Genomic DNA, 13,254 nt, shown 5'->3' on the forward strand with positions numbered 1-13,254 from the left:
AGGCAATGACCAGGGGAGATCCTGAGCCTCAGTTTCCTCACCTGTATTATCAAGGTAACCACTTGTATCACAGAGATGTTTCCCAAATAAATAAGAGATGACATGTATACCAGACAAAGAAAAAATAAAGCTGATATTTGAGAGTTTTCACACAGTAATAATTGTTACTATTTATTATATTCATTGGCTGCTTGATCCTGTAAATGCTCTATTTTATCCACGAGGAAATTGAATCTGAAAAGGTTAAGCATCTTGTCCAGTCACAGACAATAAAGAAAATGGCTAAGATTTCATCTCAGGCTGTTGACTTCAACGTCCACCTGTTCATCTTCATTCCATTCTGCCTGCTTTCAATGCCATGATTGGCCTCAGTCAGCCAAAAGCAGGCACTTGCCCAATCACACTGCTGGGCTCAGGTTTTCACCGATCTGGGACTCTACAGAAAGGTCAGTAGACTGAGTTTAATATTCATATCACTGTTGCAGAGGCTGCATCTTTGTTGCAGCTCACTTGAGCCTGGATCTCAAAACTTTGGCCTGCTCCCACCTGCTCCTCAACCTTCAATTCGGAACCCTATATGCACCTCTTGGAAGAACAATTTCTTAATTCTTTTCTTGGCTGTCTGGGACCCTACTAGACCTTCTTACAGGGACAGTCTCTAGTAACAGTGGCCCCATAACTCTTTGTAAGACTTAGCCTTGCCTCTTAGCACAGCTAGCATCCTGTTTCTTCCAACATCAGATGAATGCATTCTGGGTCCTACGTTCTTCACATCTCGCCCAGCAAAATCATTAGAGGCTTTGCGCCTAGGTGCAAGAAATATTCCTTCTTCTTGATAATCCATGTGAATCAGTGGATAAGGTATCCAACAAGGACCAAGCTCCAGCCACTGTGAGGAAAGCTGATGCCGGCATTGATCAGTACAGGAGGAGGATATAGCCAAATTTTGGCATCATTAAACCAGTCAGCCAGCTGCAAGACATCACCAGCTGCCGTGTTAATCATTAATGAGGCAGACAGCGCCTGTTGCCTGCGTAGTGAACCAAACATTATGACTTGGGTTTTCATTTCATTTAAAATTAACTCACTGAATGAAGGATCAGCCTCCAGCTTGTGAGAGACAGAGCTGTTGGCACAAGGAGGGGACTGGCGGGCCAGAAGCACAAAAGAAACAGAAAGTCCCTCACTTATATGATCCAACTGTTTACATGTAGGCCGTGTCTTTTAATTCAATTCGATCTCAGCTCCTCAAAGCTGCCACTCAAAATATTTCTGTTCCCAAGCCGAGCCTCCACGTGTCACAGCTCCTTCCTGTTGTGGCATGTGCTGACGCTTCTCCAAATTACTTTTACTATGTCTTAAAATATAGGCAAAGTGGAACTGCAGTCCTACGCTTTATTTTTGGATTGTATTTTCTTTTTCAAGAAAAGCCAACACAATTTTTTAAACTTGTTATTGTGTTTAAAAGTTCACAAAGGTAGAGAGAGTAATATAAAGAACCCCTATGAATCCACCATTCTCCTTCAATAATCAACTGGCGAAAATCATTTTTACCAATCTTGTTTCATCTATCTCCCCAAAATTTGTTGTTTTTGTTTTTCCCACAATATTTTAAAATAAAACCGTGACGTGTCATTCCACCCAAAAATTCTTTTCTATGGATTTCTAAGAACATTACCTATCAATCAATGCGTATTAAACCATTATGTCATTATTAAACATAACAAAAATTAACAAGTGTTTATGATTACCATCAAATAGTGAGAACATATTCAAATTTCCCTTCCTGTCTCAAAGATGTCAGTTTACAATTGGTTGTTCTATTCAGGATCTAAACAGGTCCACACGTTGCATTTTGTTGTCAGGTTTTATTTTATAACACTCCTCCCTTCCTTTCCTCACAATCATCCTTTTTTCCAGCACAGTTAGTAAAACTGGGTTATTTGTTCTCTGAAATATCCTATATTCTGAATTTGGCTGATTGCTTCTTCATGGTGCTATTGAACTTGTTCTTCTATCCTCTGTATTTCCTGTAAACTGGAGGTTAAAGCAGGAGATTTGATTAAATTCAAGTTCAGGTTTTTTTTTTTTTAAGTAAAATCATTAGTAGATGGTACCTTATACTTCTTATTGCCCCATATCATAAGGCACATGATGTTTGGAGTCCCATTTTTAGTGATGCTAAGATTGATCAATGAAATCAATGAATCCCTCCACTATAACACTTTTCATTAATCTTTCACCTAAAAATTGTGTATCACTTGGTCAATTGATGATCCATTGTCTCATTAGGGGTTGCTCACAAAATTTCCATTCCATTATTACACTTACATCTGTTAACTAGAATTCTGTAAAGAAGCACCTCTCCTTATTAGTCGTTGATTTCCCTGAATATGGTTCCTACAGGAAAGGCAAGATAAATGCTTAATTCTTTCCCGTTATTTACCAGTCTTCAGCGCAGTGAGTTGTGCCTTAGAAAGGCCCAATGGTGACAATTTCTTTTTTTAGTATCAGTTTGAAGTCATAGGTTTTTATATTTTACATATAAAATAACTAAATGTAGTTTTCCTTTTTAATGATCAACTTGTCCCAATGTAAGCCAGTTGGGAGTCCTTTCAGGTTGGCTTCATTGTTCTTTTAACATGACCATAGTTTTTTAAAAATATGTCTTATTGTGGTAAAAAAAATATATAACATAAAACTTGCTATTTTAACCTTCTTCTTCTTTTTTTTTTTTGGTGAGGAAGATTGGCCCTGAGCTAACATCTGTTGTCAATCTTCCTCTTTTTGCTTGAGGAAGATTGCTCCTGAGCTAACATCTGTGCCAATCTTCCTCTGTTTTGTATCTGGGACACCACCACAGCGTGGCTTGATGAGCCATGTGTAGGTCTGCACCCAGGATCTGAACCCGTGAACCCTGGGTGGCCAAAGTGCAGTGTGCAAACTTAACCACTATGCCACTGGGCTGGCCCTTAACCATTTTTAAAGGCATAACTCAGTGGCATTAACTACATTTGCAGTTTTGTGCAACCATCACCACTATCTGTTTCCAAAACTTTTACATTACTCCAAACAGAAACTCTGTACACATTAAACAATAATTCCCCAGTCCCACCCCCAGCCTCTGGTAACTACTAATATACATTCTGTCTCTATGAATTTGTAAATTCTAGATATTTCATGTAAGTGGAATCATACCATATTTGTCCTTTTTTGTCTGGTTTAGTTTACTTAATATAATATTTTCAAGATTAATCTATATCGTAGCAATTATCATCTCTATTCACTCCTTTTTATGGCTGAACAATATTCTATCATGTGTACATACCACATTCTGTTTATCTATTCATCTGTCAATGGACACTAGTTGTTTCCACCTTTTGGCTATTATGAGTAATGCAGCAATGAACATTGGCGTACGTGTATCTGCTTGAGTCCCTATTTTCAATTCTTTTGGGTAATATACCTAGGAGTAGAATGCTGGATCATATGGTAATTCTGTGCTTGACCTTTTGAGGAACTGCCAAACTGTTTTTCACAGCAGCTGAACCACTTTACATTCCCACAAGCAATGTACAAGGCTTTCAGTTTCTCCACATTCTTGCCAACATGACCCACTAGTATTTGACAGCTTGCCAGTTTTCTGGCACAACATGATGCTCAAAATCATCTTGTACATTTATCGCCCTACACTGGAATCAGCCATTTCTCCAAGGAGTCCTGGTTGTGATACTATTTAGAAGCCAGAGACTGGGTACTATGAGTGCTCACAGATACTGGGCTATTGTTGCTTCTGGGTCATTTCAATGAACAGAGATATTTACCCTACTGGTACTCTTAATGCCCAGACTTTCCAGCTGGCAAAAGTGCTTTAGGTAAGAATAGTCTCAGGGCAAAGACCAAATCTAGGGCACTGCTAGTACAATGTAGCCTCAAGGTAAAGATCAAACTAAAGGTATGGCTACAAGACCTCTTGTTAAGACTTCGTAAAGATTTATGATGGAGTCTCATAAACACCATCTGCTAAACAAACAAACAAAAAAAGCTTCTAAGGGTCTTTCAGGCATTGTACTGAAGCACCCCGACTTCCAGCACAAAGTGGAGGAGGCTTGCCTCAAAGAGATTTGTAGGTGTGGCTTTGTATAACTCAGTGAACCCCCAGTAGATTCATAGAAAAGAAAGTTTTAAAGATGATTTTACTAATAAAATCACTACAAGTTTGGACTAAAATGTACAGAAAGAGTACATAAGACTTTTATGGACATAAAGAGGGCTAAGGAAGCTATTCAGCTGAAAAATCAAACCATTTCCAAAAGAGAAAGAAGTATACCTCAGAGATCATAGCCCAGAACACAGAACGCAGAGCCAAAAGCTGCAGAGAATCAATCTCCAAGAGCAGAACTGGGCCAATGGAACCCATGGAATGTTCCATGCTCCCCAGAGCAGGGGTGCTGTGGAATATGCCCCACTGGGTTTCAGAATTGTTATAGACCATTGGCTGTTAGGTGCCTCCTATTCCTTTCTCTTTTTAAATAGGAGTGTCTATCACAGTTATTCTATCACTGTCTCATTATTTTATGTTAAGGGGGTGACTTTTCCTCCAGATTGAGAAGAGAAGCACTTAAGAAGACTCATCCACATCTGGACTTGATGCAGAGCATGAGATGATGGAGTTGGGCCTGATGCCATAATTGGAAGAGGCTTTGGTGACCTTGCAAGAGAGTGTGGTGTAGTTTTCACACGGGAGTGATGTGAATTGTCACTGGCAAAGGGAAAAGTGATAGTCTCCAAGAAGGCCACCATCAATTCTTCCCCTCTTGAATACACCTGCTATTCCACATACTAAGTGGTGAAATCTAGGCTGGACTTGCCACATTCTTTGAACAAGAGAACGCATGAGAAATTATGTTTTAGGACTTATGAGTCCAGATCACAGCTTCACTTCTTCCTTCTTGGAAACCAGGAACCATATATTAAAAACCCAACTACCCTGAGACCATCATTCTTTAAGGAAGCCAAGGTATAGCAACTTGGAGGGGCTCCATAGAATGAGAGAAAGATGACCAGCACCTCCAACACTTCTGGCAAACTACAATGGTTAAAGCACTGCAATTTTGAGCACCGAATATATGAATAAAAAAAGCCACCTTGGACATTTGAGGCCCAGCAGATACCACATGGAACAGAACTGCCCAACTGAGCCCAGCCCAGATAGCAGAATAATGAGGAAAAAATAAGTTGTTATTCTCTAAACCCGCTACTTGTGGCATCTTGTTACGCAGCGATAGATAACTGAAATACTGACTGAATGAACTCTTCATTTCTCATATTTTATTTTTTTTACTTCTATCATGTCCACTTGGTTCTTTTTTTACAGATTCCATTGCTTCTTGGAATTCCCCATGTATTAATGCATGTTGTTCACCTTTTCGTATATTTATTATAGTCATTTTAAAGTCCTTTGTCCGATAATTTTAACATTTAGGCCATCTGAGGGTCTGTTTCTACTGACTCTTTTTCTGTTGATTATGTGTCACATGTTCTTGCTTCTTCCATTGTTCCATAATTTACTATGCCAGAAATTCTGTGTAAAAAAATGAGATTGAAAAGTAAGTATTTACTCCCAGAAAATAGTGCACCCCTTCTTCTATCAGGCCACAATCGTAAGAGTCTATTTCCATCCATTCTGTATTAAACTGGGCTTCATGGCAGCTTTAATTAAATTCAGCTTAAAATTGGATTTAAATATTCTGAAGACAGGATTAGAACCTTTCCTACAGCATAACTTGGGATCTGAGCACCAGGGAGACTCTGGAGATTTTTATATGCTTTGCTTCCCAGGCACCATCTGAACCATGAGCCATCTGTGCACTGCAGCAGGACCACTAGCTTTTAGTCATTGGGGAGTTCTCTTTTCTCTCCAGCCCCACTTCTAACTTTCTGTACCTCAGAGATCCCTCTTCACCTTGATGCCCTGTCTCCAGTTTTTGGAGGGCTGCAGCAATGGATTCAGTAAAGTCCTCAAGGGTCTAGAAGGGATTTTTGCTTCACCTTTGCTACTCTTTGCCCATCCTTCAAGAAGCATCTTCAGTGCATTTGGTGAAGACGCAGTGTGTCTTAGAGGGATTTCTATAAATTCTCCAGTCCTGATGCCAGCCTTCAGTGTAAATTGCACTCAGGAAAGGCCCCTGCATCCAGGTGAGGGATTTTTTTCAGTTCCCCTGCCCTCCCCCAGGCTTCATCAGGCTGCACATAGAGAAGGTCCCTGCCTTTCAGTTAGGGAAGATCCTATGTTTCTCAGGGGAATTTCCCTCAGTTCTTTTGCCTGATTTCCACTTTTGACATCCTTTCCCTGTGCACTTAGTGAAGACCCAAGGTAGTGTTGGCAGTTGGGTACTGACATGCTCTGTGACTGAGGATGCCATCACATCAGCCCCCATGTGGTCATGAAAGTTCATGGTCAGTTAGCTTGGTTTCTCTTTACCTGTCTATGGTGGACTTCTCCCTTTCCCACTCTTCTTCTAGTGATGAACAGTGCCATGTGTCTCCTTTCTCTACAAATATAACTCACTTAGGTTTCTTTGTATCTTCAGCTCTCTAATGGATTTTTTTAATATGATTTTTTTTTAGAAAGATTAGCCCTGAGCTAACTACTGCCAGTCCTCCTCTTTTTTGCTGAGGAAGCCTGGCCCTGAGCTAACATCCATGCCCATCTTCCTCTACTTTATATGTGGGACGCCTACTACAGCATGGCATGCCAAGCGGTGCCATGTCCACACCTGGGATCCGAACCAGTGAACCCCAGGCTGACGAGAAGCGGAACGTGCAAACTTAACCACTGCGCCACCAGGCCAGCCCCTAAAAATGATCTTATATCTTTCCCCGTTTGTTCTTATTGCTAAGGTGCCCGATTAAAAAGGAGACTGCATTAAGAATTGATGATATTTTCAGATTTGCTATTGACTTAGTGAGTTTCAATTCTACAAAATTCACTTTCTCTATTGTAAAACAGCTGCCACCTACCACTCAAAAGGCTTAAGGATTAAGTAGTAAAATATTTGAAAGTGGGGAAGAGGGTGAAATGTTTGTTTTGATTTAGACACAACCCACCTACTTGTTTGCTTCATCTCCCTCTTCTCTATACACCATGGCTCTGATTTTCTTTCAGTGAGTTCCTCAAAAGTGTCATGTCCTCTAACCCCTGAACATACGGTTTCCTTTGCCAGGAACACTTGCTTCCTCTTCCCTCCCTTTGCCTTACTAACTTTTAGCTTATATATTATTTCTTCCAAGAAATCTTCCCTGACCCTCAGCCCTCCAGTTAAGTGCTTCCCCATCAGGGCACTTATCGTTCTGTATTATAATTATGTATAAACATTCCCCACTGGACTATAGGTTCTCTGAAAGCAGGAACTATGCATGTCTTGTGAGTTCCTACACCACAGCACATAACAGAATCTATATATAGTGAGTGCACAAGAAGCATTTGTTCATAAATGAATAAGTGACTGAATGAACACTTCACTCTGAATAGTGCTATTTCTTCATTTAGAAAATATTTATTATGCACCAATTTGTGCATAGCATGAAGCTAGTTGCTCTTGGAACTACAATCTATATCTATCTATCTATCTATCTATCTATCTATCTATCTATAACATACAGTTCCCAGGCTCAGGGAACTTACATCTAGCCATCAAGAAGAGAGAAACACATGGAAAAGCTAAATTGCATCCAAACATTCAATAAAAATAAGATGGTCATATAGAAAAGAAAATAATTTCAATGAGGAAAGATCCGATCAACTATTTTAAGCACCAGTGTTGCTGACAGGACAAAGGACATAAAATCTGAGAATGAGCTCTTATGTTTGGCAGTTAGGAGGCTAACAGTGAACTTTGAGAGAGGAACTTTAGAATTTGGTGACAATAGAAGCCAGATTGCAGGGCATTTGGAGTGAAATAGTAGTGAGGAAGCCCAGTGCATGTGTGGAGCACACGAATTCAAGAAGTTTGGCAAGGGGAGAACAGAGGACCACTCTTTTGGAGGCAACAGATCAAACTGATTTAAAGGTAGATGGGAAGAATCCTACAGAGAGGAAGAGACATTGAAAATGCCCAGAAAGAGCAGAATGCCTGATAGAGCTAGGGACCAGCACTATCTACTGGGGCCGAGAGTGAGCCTAGGAAAGGAGGACTCCTCCTCCAAGTGGGAGAGAATGAAGGCAGAAATTTTGAGAGAGCAGGTGGAGAAGAAGAAACTGCCAGATGGCTTCCATAGTCTCAGAAAAGCACAAAGCAAGACCATTTGCTTAGAGGTCAAGAGGGAGTAGGCAAACGTGGGAAACTTAAGAAGAGTGGAGAAGGTTTAGAAGAGCTAATATGCAGCAGTGTCCTCTCTGGGAACACAGTCTATGTCAGGTGTCCTTGTTGTATTCAGCAAACAGGGCAGAAAAATGAGGGACATCTGACATAAAACCTTCCAGGGTGATAGGGCTGGCTTCTCCCAGACAGGCTGATGCAGAACACTTACAGGGAAGGCAAAGGCATATTCAAGTGCATCCTATGGTAGAGTAGAGGAGAAAGGAAGGAAAAGGAAACCCAAAGGAGTGTTGCATCAGATCCCAGGGGTACCTGAGAGAACTGCTCAGCACCTAATCCAAAAGGGAAAGGCCATGCTGAGCAGTGAAGACTGGAACAGGAGCTCAGAAGCAAACACAGAAACAGAAACAGGTATTAGAGTGCTAACCAGTGAAGTTCAGTGAACTCTGCTATTTCACAAGACCCAAGGCAGTTTCACTATATTCTTAAAAGCTGTCCACAATTGTGGCCACTTTCCTCCTAGAGCATTTTAAAGGTGTGCTTGGCCTTTGGCATCAAGAAACAAGCAGGTGGCACCAGAGAAATGTGTCACAGACAGAAAGGCTCAATGTCAACGTCAGGACTCCAGCACAAGGCAAGGTTACAGTCCCGGAAAAGACTAAAGCACTAATGCATTACCAAAGCAGGACTGGCACAAAGGGAAGAAGTCAAAAGCTTTACATTACAACTGAGATTCAGCCTGAAGATTGGCTGTTGAGCAAAAGGTACAGTAGACCATTTATTAGAATTTGGGACAGAGAGGTAACTGGGACTTAAAAATCTGATAAATCTTGGGGCTGGCCCCGTGGCCAAGTGGTTAAGTTCGCGCGCTCCGCTGCAGGCGGCCCAGTGTTTCGTTGGTTCGAATCCTGGGCGCAGACATGGCACTGCTCATCACACCACGCTGAGGCAGCGTCCCACATGCCACAACTAGAAGAACCAACAATGAAGAATACACAACTATGTACCGGGGGGCTTTGGGGAGAAAAAGGAAAAAATAAAATCTTAAAAAAAAAAAAATTGACAGGATTCAAAATTAAAAAATATATATATATATATGATAAATCTTGAGCCTCTCTTCTAACTAGCTACAAAAGTCATATTACATTAATTGCTCCTACCACCATGAACATGAGTTCTGGAAATTCCAAATGATTGAGCCAGCAACGACAGTGCATAGGCTCAGGACATAGTGCAGATGGATTTGGATACAGAATCCCAGGAGATGTGGTTGGCCAGAGAGAAGCCACATAAGACTCACGAACTAGACTAGAAGCACAAAGTGGAAATAATCACCACCAGAACATGCAGAAGTGAAGACTACCGATCAGAAGTAGGTAGACACCAAGGCATTCCTGAAAAGAGAAGTCTAGGCTATGGCAACGAAAGAAAGGAAAATCAGTAAATTTTAAAAACTGAAAGAGTGAGAGGGAGTAGAAAGGGAGGCAAATGCATTTACATGGTCAAGGATCCAGAACACAGGAGCAGGCTTGGAAAGATGTCTCAGAGGAGTGAGCTGGGGAGGTATGTGAGCCTATGGCCAAGACATTGTGCTATAAATAAGATGGGATAATTGTGACTGTCCGCAAGGCATTTTTTGCTCCCAATTTTTAAGGTCTGTGCCCAACCCGGGGAACCAGGCAGGCCTCCATAGGCACACAGAGTGTAGAAATCAAAAGCACACAAAGGATTCAGCACAAGGAAGCTTATTCAGTGAGATTATATGGGATATTAGTGGACCTGGGCTGTATTCTGAGAGACTTTGTGATCTTGGGAAGTTGGGATTGGGAAATTACAGGGCGTGGCCAGAGTTAACAATTGAAATGTGCAGTGGACAAATGCAATTTTTTTGTTGTCAAGCATTCATCTCCTTTCTTTGTGAGGAAATATCTTCCACCTGTGTGTATATGGTCTCAACATGGCTGATTGACTGACAGTGCCATCCACTACCACTTGTCATTACAGAAGCTGAAAGGAGCCAGATTCTGGTTCCTCCCATACTTTGCCATCCTTGGAAGTGGGCACTGGGCCCTATGCTCAGCCATTCAGACTCCAGGACTTTGAATCCTGAACATACAAGAGGAGGAGGTGGGGGTTGGTGGAGGCTGCAGTGAGGGTAACAGGATCCTTGGTTCCTTCTCATTTTTTAAGCCTGGTCCTGATCTCATCAATACTCTGAGCCCTTCACATCCTTCCAATATATGTCCCTTTTACTTAAAATTATCAGAGATAGTTTCTATCACTTGCAATCAAAACCCCTGACTGATACTCACAGTATGGTAGATGGTCAGAAGGATAAGAGCAAATCTAGTTGTCAGCAAGGGCAATATTGATGTAACCTTGAAATAGAGATTAGACTAGAAGTCAAGAACACAGAGAAAGATGGTTCTGGTTGAGGTGAAACTGAGGAGTCAAAAGGTAAGAAAGTTGTGGGTATCAATAGGTTATGGAGAAAGGGAGGCCACACATAAGTTAGCGGTCACTTTGGAAAGAATGAGGGGCTGGTGGATACAGAGAGCTACTGTCCAGCAAAGAAAAGAAAATTACATGAACAATTACCATAACACATCATAAATGTCATAGTTAGGAATATGAGCTTTGGAATAAAAATATCTACACTTAAATCCTACCCCTCATGAGTTAGATGAAGTCTCTGTACCAAATTGCTTTATTTGTAAAATGGGGTCATAGTATATACATGGGAAAAAATCCAAATAGTGCAGAAAACCTGGGACATACTCCAGAAAGTGTTATTTCTTCTTACAGAGAATGCAGAGCGTTCTATGGAAGCATAAAGTCATTCACTTGACCTTGTCTTGGAATAGGGGCGGAAGTTAGTGGTAAAAAGGAAAGTTATATTTGAACTAATACCTAAAAGATTAGTAATAACAATAGTAGTAATAATTATTAATATTTATCAAGCTTTTTCCACGTGCCAGGAATATGATCTCCTTAATTCCTCACCCAAGCCCTATGAGATAGGCATTATTATCCCTATTTTGCAGATGAAAGAATGTGCTGCTCAGAAAAGTTAAGTGCCTAGACCACTATGTTAACTACACAACAGAAAAATGAGAAGTGGGAGAGAGGCAGATGGATCAGCATACATGAAGCCACTCAAAATAAGCTTCTGATCTGGAGTCATGTGAAATCCCTCATTGTGCAGACACTACCTGCACCCCTACAGATTAAAGGTATGTTCCTTCCCATAAACATCCTTGCCTTTATAACATAAGATGTTAGGAGGACACGATTCTTTAGACGAAATTTTGTTTTCCACCTCTCTTTTCAAGAGCATGTATTTTTCATAAGCGAAGAGTAACTGATGTGGTTATTGATCATGATAAAATTAATATATTTTTCTTAATTAGATCCATATCAGAGCACTCTCAAAGCTGGCTCTCACAGAACCTGCTTCCAGTTGACTCCTGCTTCTGATGCAAGTGAGGAAAAACATGCCAAACGCCCTCCCTTCCGTTCAAAGAGAGGCCACATTTGTCCTGCACGCTAATCAAAGAAATGTGCCAGCATCTTGCCCAATTTGAGTCCTGACTTCATTACTGAAATGCGGTGTCTGCTGAGGTGGGTGACTGGGGCAGCTGTTCAACATATGCCTAGCAACACTGAACGGCCCCGCTGGTCCAGCAAGTGAGGGATGCTCTATCCCTTCGAAGCTGAAGGGGAAATGGTAAGTAAGCATAAAGTAATTACCCACTTGGAACCTGTCCAGGCTGTGTTCAATGCAATTGAAAGCTTTTGTCCTTGATGCCAACCTTCCCCAGCTTAGGGAGGTCAGAGAACTTGGAATATTTTCACCACTCTGTGCTGCGGAGACCTGATCTACTTTGAAGATCTGTCTGAAATTCACTGAGGTCACTGAGGGGAGGGATTACCGCCTTCCCAGCCAAAGAACATCCTGTCTCCTGAGAGTTAATATCATTTCAAATGCTCTTTGGTTCATGTTAACTGTTGCTGCCTTCTCTCTTCCTGTGTTAGCGGTGTACAGAGTGCCTTCCACAGACATTATCCTATTGAGCAGCACAACAACCATGTGAGGGAAACGGCATGCATTCTTATTCCCAATTTACAGGCAAGGGAACCTGATGACAGAGAGGGTAATCGACTGAATGAGGATGGAGTCATGGTCTTCCAAGTCTTGTCATCCGGGCAGTCCGTCTCTTTTCTTCTTTACCCAACTTCACCTCTAAATACCATGATTCCCAACTGTGATGGTTAATTTTATGTGTCAGCTTGACTGGACCAAGGGGTGCCCAGATTAAACATTGCTTCCAGGTGTGTCTGCAGCGTGTTTCTGGACAAGATTAGTATTTGAATCTGTGGACTCAGTAAAGCACATGGTCCTCCCCGGTGTGGGTGGGCATGATCCAATCTGTTGAGGGCCTGAATAGAACAGAAGAGGTGGAGGAGGGAGGAATCCACCCCTTTCGCTTCCAGCTTGCCCACTTGGGTAGAGAAGTGGGTCTTCTGCCCCTGCACTGGGATTTACACCCTGGCTCCTGCAGCTCTCGGGCTATCAGGCTCACACTGGAATTACACCACCAGCTTTCCTGGGTCTTGAGCTTCCAAACAGCAGACGGCAGGACTTTCCAGCCTTCAGAAACACACGAACCACTTTCTCATAATAAATCTCTTCCTATATATATATATATATATATATATATATATATATATATACCATTGGTTCTGTTTCTCTGAAGAACCATGACTAATACACCAACAAACCCTCATTTGGGAAATCTGAGTTCCCTTTCAATTGCCTTAAAGGTCTTCAAGAAATAACCAAAAAATATATACATCTTTTTCAAACTAGAAATCACATAAAGTAATATTTTTAAAGACACACATTTAGGCTTCCAGATCTTATGAAGATGAT

At 41.3% G+C, this 13,254-nt stretch overlaps 1 long non-coding RNA gene across 2 annotated transcripts in view; it reads right to left on the bottom strand.

Annotated features, from left to right (window-relative positions):
* Positions 1–5,309: 5,309 nt before the first annotated feature.
* LOC139078902 (uncharacterized) overlaps positions 5,310–13,254 on the bottom strand; it is a 39,588-nt gene continuing 31,643 nt past the window's right edge. The window contains exon 4 of one of the 2 annotated variants that reach the window (XR_011532088.1): positions 5,310–5,584. This is a non-coding gene — a long non-coding RNA (uncharacterized lncRNA). The remainder of the gene's footprint in view (positions 5,585–13,254) is intronic. The other variant, XR_011532087.1, reaches the window with a different exon arrangement.

This window comes from Equus przewalskii, chromosome 23 (assembly GCF_037783145.1).
Source record: "Equus przewalskii isolate Varuska chromosome 23, EquPr2, whole genome shotgun sequence".
NCBI classification, from domain to species: domain Eukaryota; kingdom Metazoa; phylum Chordata; class Mammalia; order Perissodactyla; family Equidae; genus Equus; species Equus przewalskii.